The sequence below is a fragment of the Helianthus annuus genome, chromosome 15 (assembly GCF_002127325.2).
Source record: "Helianthus annuus cultivar XRQ/B chromosome 15, HanXRQr2.0-SUNRISE, whole genome shotgun sequence".
NCBI lineage: Eukaryota > Viridiplantae > Streptophyta > Magnoliopsida > Asterales > Asteraceae > Helianthus > Helianthus annuus.
The window spans coordinates 39,827,894-39,834,998 of record NC_035447.2 but is presented as its reverse complement, the minus strand read 5'-3'; the positions used below and the strand labels follow the sequence as shown (position 1 = coordinate 39,834,998).

General features: G+C 35.7%; 1 long non-coding RNA gene across 1 annotated transcript; it reads left to right on the top strand.

Moving 5' to 3' along the window:
- Positions 1 to 6,099: 6,099 nt before the first annotated feature.
- On the top strand, positions 6,100 to 6,593 carry LOC118487198. Its single transcript, XR_004880746.1, has 2 exons — positions 6,100 to 6,165; positions 6,393 to 6,593. It is a non-coding gene; the product is annotated as an uncharacterized LOC118487198 (long non-coding RNA).
- The last annotated feature ends 512 nt before the right edge of the window (positions 6,594 to 7,105 follow it).

Sequence of the window (7,105 nt, the reverse complement as noted above, 5' to 3'; positions counted from 1 at the left end):
ACACGTCTTATGTGATGATTGGAAACATTCCGAATCATGCCGTTTTTTCTCTTCCGCTTACCAGGCCTATCATCTCCTTCTACGTTTAGTTGCAGCTACTGGAGTGAAATATTTGTTGGAATTTGTGGATCAACTTCTGGTAGTTACTTGATCAACGGACTGATCGGTAACGTTACTCATACCACTAGCAGAAGAACCCGACACGTCTTCTGTGATGATTCCAAACATTCCGAATCACCGCCGTTTTTTCTCTTCCGGTTACCAGAAGAACCCGACACGTCTTCTGTGATGAGTGAAAGAGCTATCATCTCCGTCTACGTTTGGTTTCAGCTACTGGAGTGAAATATTTGTTGGAATTTGTGGATCAACTGAAATAACTGAATACAACCGGTTAAATCACACACTATATAAAGTGTAAAGTTATCGTGTGTTGTAGCTTGTAATAGATTAACTAGACCCCTCAAGTTGTCATTCATAACAACTAAGCGTCTGGAGAAGAGTATGTTGATATAGGAGAGTTGATGCAATTTTACAAGCATTTTACAAGTTCATCACCGGTTTCTACAGCACAAGTTCATCACCGGTTTCTACAGCACAAGTTCATCACCGGTTTCAACAGCATAAGTTCATCACCGGTTTCTACAGCACAAGTTCATCACCGGTTTCTACAACACAAGTTCATCACCGGTTTCTACAGCACAAGCACATGGAAAAACAAGGACCATTCACCTCTTTCAACCTACCAAAACACCAAAATCCGTACCGGTGATTGTTTATCCATACTATTCTTCATAGCCATATTCCCACTCACAAGTTGTTGATACTGAGCTTCCTGATACATATCGTTCGTAAGAAACTTTTCATGCACTGAACCTTCAGTTGTGTACTCTTCAATCTTCTTGAGTATTTTTCTAACTTTATGCTTGCATCCACCACAGTGAATATTAACTTTGAGTGAAAGAGTTTGGAAACTGGACGGTAAAAACGAAGTAACTGTTGGAATTTGTGGATTTCGGTTGGTTCAGAAACTTAACAAGAGAAGCAACTAAAAAAATACAATTGATTTCTCTTCATGTTACAGAGAATGTTCTAGAAATTGAAGGAAAAGGAAAAGATTTGTTGAAATCAAATTCAACAGAGATAACTTAATACAATCGGTCAAATCACACACTATATAAAGATTACAGAGGTTTTTACCATATGTATACGGATCGTATACGGTTTATACAGCCGTATACTCTCGGTAAAAAAATTTTTTATCGATCGTATACAATGTATACGAACGATGTATACGGTCATATATTGTTATACGGCCCGTATACTATGGGTAAAAAATGGTAAAAATTGGTTTATTCTCTTTAATCTATTAGAACGATCCTTGTTTTGAGAACCTGATTCTGAAAGACAAGAATACAACGTTCATGTATCATAAGGAATGACCGATCTAAGGCAGAGAACCTGATTTAGATACACAAATTCATCACCGGTTTCTACAGCACATACGCAATGAAGTATTAAAAGATGTTAGTTTCTTGACAGTATGGTTTCTCGACAAATGAAGTATTATCTGACATCATCTGTTCATCATTGTGTGAGATTAGCCAAACGAGGATGAAAGATACTCAAACCATTTGATCCCGTTGTTGCAAACTCCTTTAATGTGAGATTCTTCAAGTTTGCACATTTTGAGAAAATACCAATGTGTTTGTCAGCTTCGTCAACACACAAAGTGACATAATGACGTGGAAAAACAAGGACCACATGTCGATTGTTGAAAGTTTGAACTGATTATTTGTTATCAGGTGAGTTCCAAGCATTTTATCGTGTGTTGTAATTTTAATGAAGCAATGAAGATTGAATATGCACTAGGGTGAGGGTTTTGCATTGATTCCTGCGCTCCAATCATCTGCTTCCTGAATTGAATCTGAATCTAAATCTGAAAGTTAACTAGACCCCTCAAGTTGTCATTCGTAACAACTAAGCGTCTGGAGAAGAGTATGTTGATATAGGAGAGTTGAACCCGACACGTCTTCTGTGATGATTCGAAACATTCCGAATAACTAGCAGAACCCGATCCACTTACATTCGAATAACGCTGAGAATCCACAACGCTTATGGCCAGATTCTTTCCCTCAATCTTGGCAAAATCAATGTCTGCTTGTTTTATTATCACGAAAGTACTGAACAACCGAGATAGACACAATAACAACGGTCTATTTGCTTTGTCCACTAGAACTATTTGTGTATGCATTCTTTTGGTAGTTAACAACGCTAATTAGAAAAAAATCTGTAAAATTAATCATATCGATTGCTATAACAGGATGGACGTGACACACACAGATAGATAAGCTGTCACAGTTGTCAAGACTGTTTGTCGGGTTTCCAATGGTCACACAGGGTGATAAACAACCCTGATACGAACATATGTGTTTCGAAATAGGCTTTGTTCTTGGTTTAATGAAGTTACATGTAACATCTACTTATATTCAGATTTAAACAATGCCGGCCTCAACTGAGATAACGGACATCCATCAAGCTCAAAAAGAAAACGTGTGTTTCCCATAGTCACAAAAGATTGCGGTTTGTATTTCGCATAGCCACCGTTTCCGTAGTAAAAAACGGTTGCGGTTTGTATTTCGCATAGCCACCGTTTCCGTGGTAAAAAACGGTTGGGTTTGCACATTCAATCTTCAATACTTCATTAAAATACCACTAGTAGAAGAACCCGACACGTCTTCATGTTACGGAGAATGTTCTAGAAATTGAAGGAAAAGGAAAAGATTTGTTGAAATCGAATTTGACAACTATGACAGCTTATTAAAGGTAGCAATCACCTCCAATCATTTCCTGGTCAAATCACACACTATAAAGTTTAAAGTTATCGTGTGTTGTAGTTTGGAAAGATGACCGAACAGAGATCTGAATAACAAACTGTGGAGAACTTGTTTGTGTCGGGTTCTTCTGCTAGTTACATGATCAACGGACTGATCGTTAACGTTACTCTACTTGTGCTCCGATTTAAGCGGCGTGTTCCGATCAACGTTGTTTAAAGGTGATGAAGAGTTTAGAAACCCTAGAATGATGGTGCTTTTACGGGAAAAAACGTGATAATTGAAACCTTAGAATGATAGTGCTTTTACGGGAAAAAACGTGATAATTGAAAAACATCAATCTATACGTCCCGTATACAGTTATACGGCCTGTATACATTTGGTAAACATCAAAAACCTCAGAAATAAATCCATTGAGCCGTATACTTTTTATAAATCGTATACACTTGTATACGGCTCGTATAACTATATACGGGCCGTATATAATAAAACAAAAAAAAACATTCTCTGCGCATTTTCCTTTTCAAAAACATTCTATACGGGTCGTATATTTTGTATACGGCCCGTATACACTAGGGATGTGAAAATAAGATCTAGGGGGTGTGGGAATAAGGGGGGCCTTTCAAAAACCCATTCCAATATCTCTCTCTACTCTCTCTCTTCGATAAAGAATACAAAGCATCCGAAGCTGCCATATGATGAATCGGAGATTACGAATCTTCACAAAATTATATCATATAAACGACGACAAATCAACATGGTAATCAACCCGTTGTTATCGACATCAAAAACAGAAAACGCGTCTTCCACTCTCCCTGTTATTTACATCCCCCTATCTTCCTGCTCATTACGGTTCGATTGTTTCTTCAAAGCATTCATCTTTCTTATCTTTTTTGCCCTCATCATCAATGGCATTCACCAGCTAATTGATTTATTTCATCTGGGTATTTTTTAAATTCTTAAACCATTTTAACTAGAAGGTTAGAGCAAATTACAAATCATGGGTTGGTAGACGGGCAACAAAACGTGTGTTGTTTTTCAATTTTTCAATTTTAACTAGGGTTTTATTTTTCAAGTTTTTTAATTAACATGTGGTGTGCAATAAAACGTGTGTGAGGATGTGAATTTAGTGAACAAATTACAGATGTGAAATGGAAATGGAAGATCTGATCGGTTAATTGGAAGTTTGACTTATTTCTTATTGCGATTAAGTGCCTCCAGTAGGTATTATTAATTTTTTTATTATATTTTCATTTGTCAGGCATCTGTTTGATCCACTATCACTTAACCAATGCTTGTTTTTCTCTGCTATTTCAGGATGAGTTGTGAATTGTATCAGGGCAACGAACTGCAAGTCATTTACTTCAAGAAGGAAATATAGGCATCAAATTTACTTTTCACACACGGTTTACAGAGACTCTTAAATGACTTCAAAGTAAAATTCACATTAAGTTAGTAAGTATTAGGACTCTAGCCATTTTATCAAGTTGCAAAGTACACGAATGGTCCCTGTGATTCACCAATTTTTTTTTTTTTTGTAAATTTGCTCATATGATGAATCGGTTGCGAGTGAGTATTGTTTATTGAAGTTATCACAGTTTTTTAGCTTGTAACACTGGATTTGAGAATAACCTCTTTAAATTGATCTAAAAAAGTTGTTAGGTTATATTTTTAGATTTTTTAACAGTTAGTTTTATACTGCAGGATGGGTAAGGAAAAGATTCATATCAGCATTGTCCTCATTGCACATGTCGACTATGGCAAGTCCACAACCACAGGTCACTTTATCTATGTTTAAAGTCTTATTTGAGTTATTAGTAACATGTGTTTTCCCATGTTTTGTATGATTAAACCACTTTGGTTTTATTTATTTATTTATTTATTTTTTTTTTTTGTAAATTTGCTCATATGATGAATCGGTTTCGAGTGAGTATTGGTTAGTGAAGTTATCATGATTTTTCTTTGTTGTCAAAAACATTTTGTAATGCTGATGTGAAGGCTTTCTTGCGTCGAAAACTAAGCAATGTCAAAAACAGGTTGATAAACAAGTTGCAGCTGCGGTGAAGGCTGCGTTCGTCAGGCTCTCAACTTGTGTGTGCATCGGCGATCAAGAATTTAAATAATTCTTGAAAAAAATAGTCAAAATCCTGACTTAGATGTAAAACTTCACCGCTAAGCTGGTTTCGACGCAAGAAAGGTGATTCCTACTTAACCAAACTGTTAATATTGTAACTTTAGTCGGCTTTTGTTTTGCTTAGTTTTCTGATTTTGGATAGGCTTTCAGTACGGACAGCACAAATTAGAACGCCGCCTAGACGTAAAACTTTACCGCTAAGCTGGTTTCGACGCAAGAAAGGCGATTCTTACTTGAAATGAAAGCTAAGGCTACTTCAGGTAATACAACATATTCATTCTTTGTTGTCAAAAACATTTTGTAATGTTGGTGTGAAGGCTTTCTTGTGTCAAAAACTAAGCAATGTCAAAAACAGGTTGATAAACAAGTGGCAGCTGATGTGAAGGCTGCGTTCGTCAGGCTCTCAACTTGTGCATGCATCGGCGATCAAGAATTTAAACAAATCTTGAAAAAAATTAGTTAGCATCCTGATTTAGATGTAAAACTACACCGCTAAGTTGGTTTCGACGCAAGAAAGGCGATTCTTACTTAACCAAACTGTCAATATTGTAAGTTTTGTCGGTTTTTTGTTTTGCTTAGTTTTCTGATTTTGTGTTCAACAGAGGTTTGTGTTGGTTCAGCAGAGGTTTGTGTTTTTATTCGTTGCAACGTGTTGGTTCAGCAGAGGTTTATGTTTATTTTTAGTACTTATTTTTATTCTTCTTTTTTTTTTTGTAGGTATTCATGCGAACTTTAACTTGAAAGACACTTGGAAAACTTAAAAGCTGAAATGCCCTCACAAATTTACGCTCCGAACTTATGGCTTTAAAGTCTCGATTGTTAGGTTGATACTAATTTTGAGCTTGCATGGTAGTTTTTTATATTGTTTCGCATGTTATTTTTTCTTGTAGAACTTTAAAAAAAGTCATCATTTATCTATGTTGATCACCGAAGTTGTGTTGGGTGTACAGAAGTTGTGTTGAATCTAATAAATCCGCAGTGGATCACAGAAAAAAAATAAAAGTCTCATCTGATGGGAAGCCAGGCTCAAGCAGTGAAGAAGGGCTTCGAGGCTCAAGAAGTGGCGTCAAAATGCAAGGATCTGTGTGAGCTTCGGGTTTTCTAGGCTCAAGGTTTCTGAGTTTTTGGCGGCTTCAGCTTTTCAGGGTAGGGGAAGTACAATCACTTTGTGTATCAGAAGGTTCTGAAACCGTCAAAGAGGTAAGCCGTTGCGACTATGTTGTGTAGCTTTTTTTTTATATTTTTTCCGATTGATTGATTTAGAACTATATCGCGTTTATGCAAGGTACTTATATCTGTTCATATAGATATAAGAAAAGAGTTAACATTTTGAACCTTTAATTTGTGTTATTATGATGCACATTATGCATATATGAGTGTACCGTGACTAATGATATTCTAACGTTTGAATGAGAACTTTTTCAAAGGGGATTACTATTCAATTTAAAGAGGAGGAAGAAAGTAGCTCCTTTCATGGTGCATTTGAGCAATGGAAAAGTGACGTAACGATTCAAGGTATGCTACCTTCTGCAAACATTATATACAATACATTGATGATTAGTTTCTTTTGAATTTTGTAATTTCCTTTATCACATGATTACACCTAATGACATGAAACAATAAACCAAGATTCTTGTGTTTGAGCAGCCATAGATGAAAATCAAGACTTAAACTCAGGTCTTCTTTTCTGTATTTGGAGCAAACTCTTATGAGGGATGGATCTGGATATAAGACTAATTTAACTATTCCATCTAAAAATCTCACCAAACATGGCATATTTACTACAGATTATTTTATTAATGCGTGAGTGTGCGTCAATTTCTTAACCATTAGAATTATCTTATTTAGTAATGATTCTCATAACCAGTTTCATATTATTTCTTTTGTAGGATCATGTGGTGAAGTTTATATTTTAAGAAACGAAGATGAAAAATTTATGGAATGTTGTACCCCAAAAATGAAGGATCTTGTATCAAGAGATGTTTCAAAATTTACGATCATAGAATATAGAACAATGAAAACAAATATGATTTTGTATTATTTTTTCATAACTAATGCTCATCAATTTAAAACCATTGTTGTTGATACATCTGTTGACTTTGGTCAACAAATAGATGAAAACAGATGTTTGAAACCACTG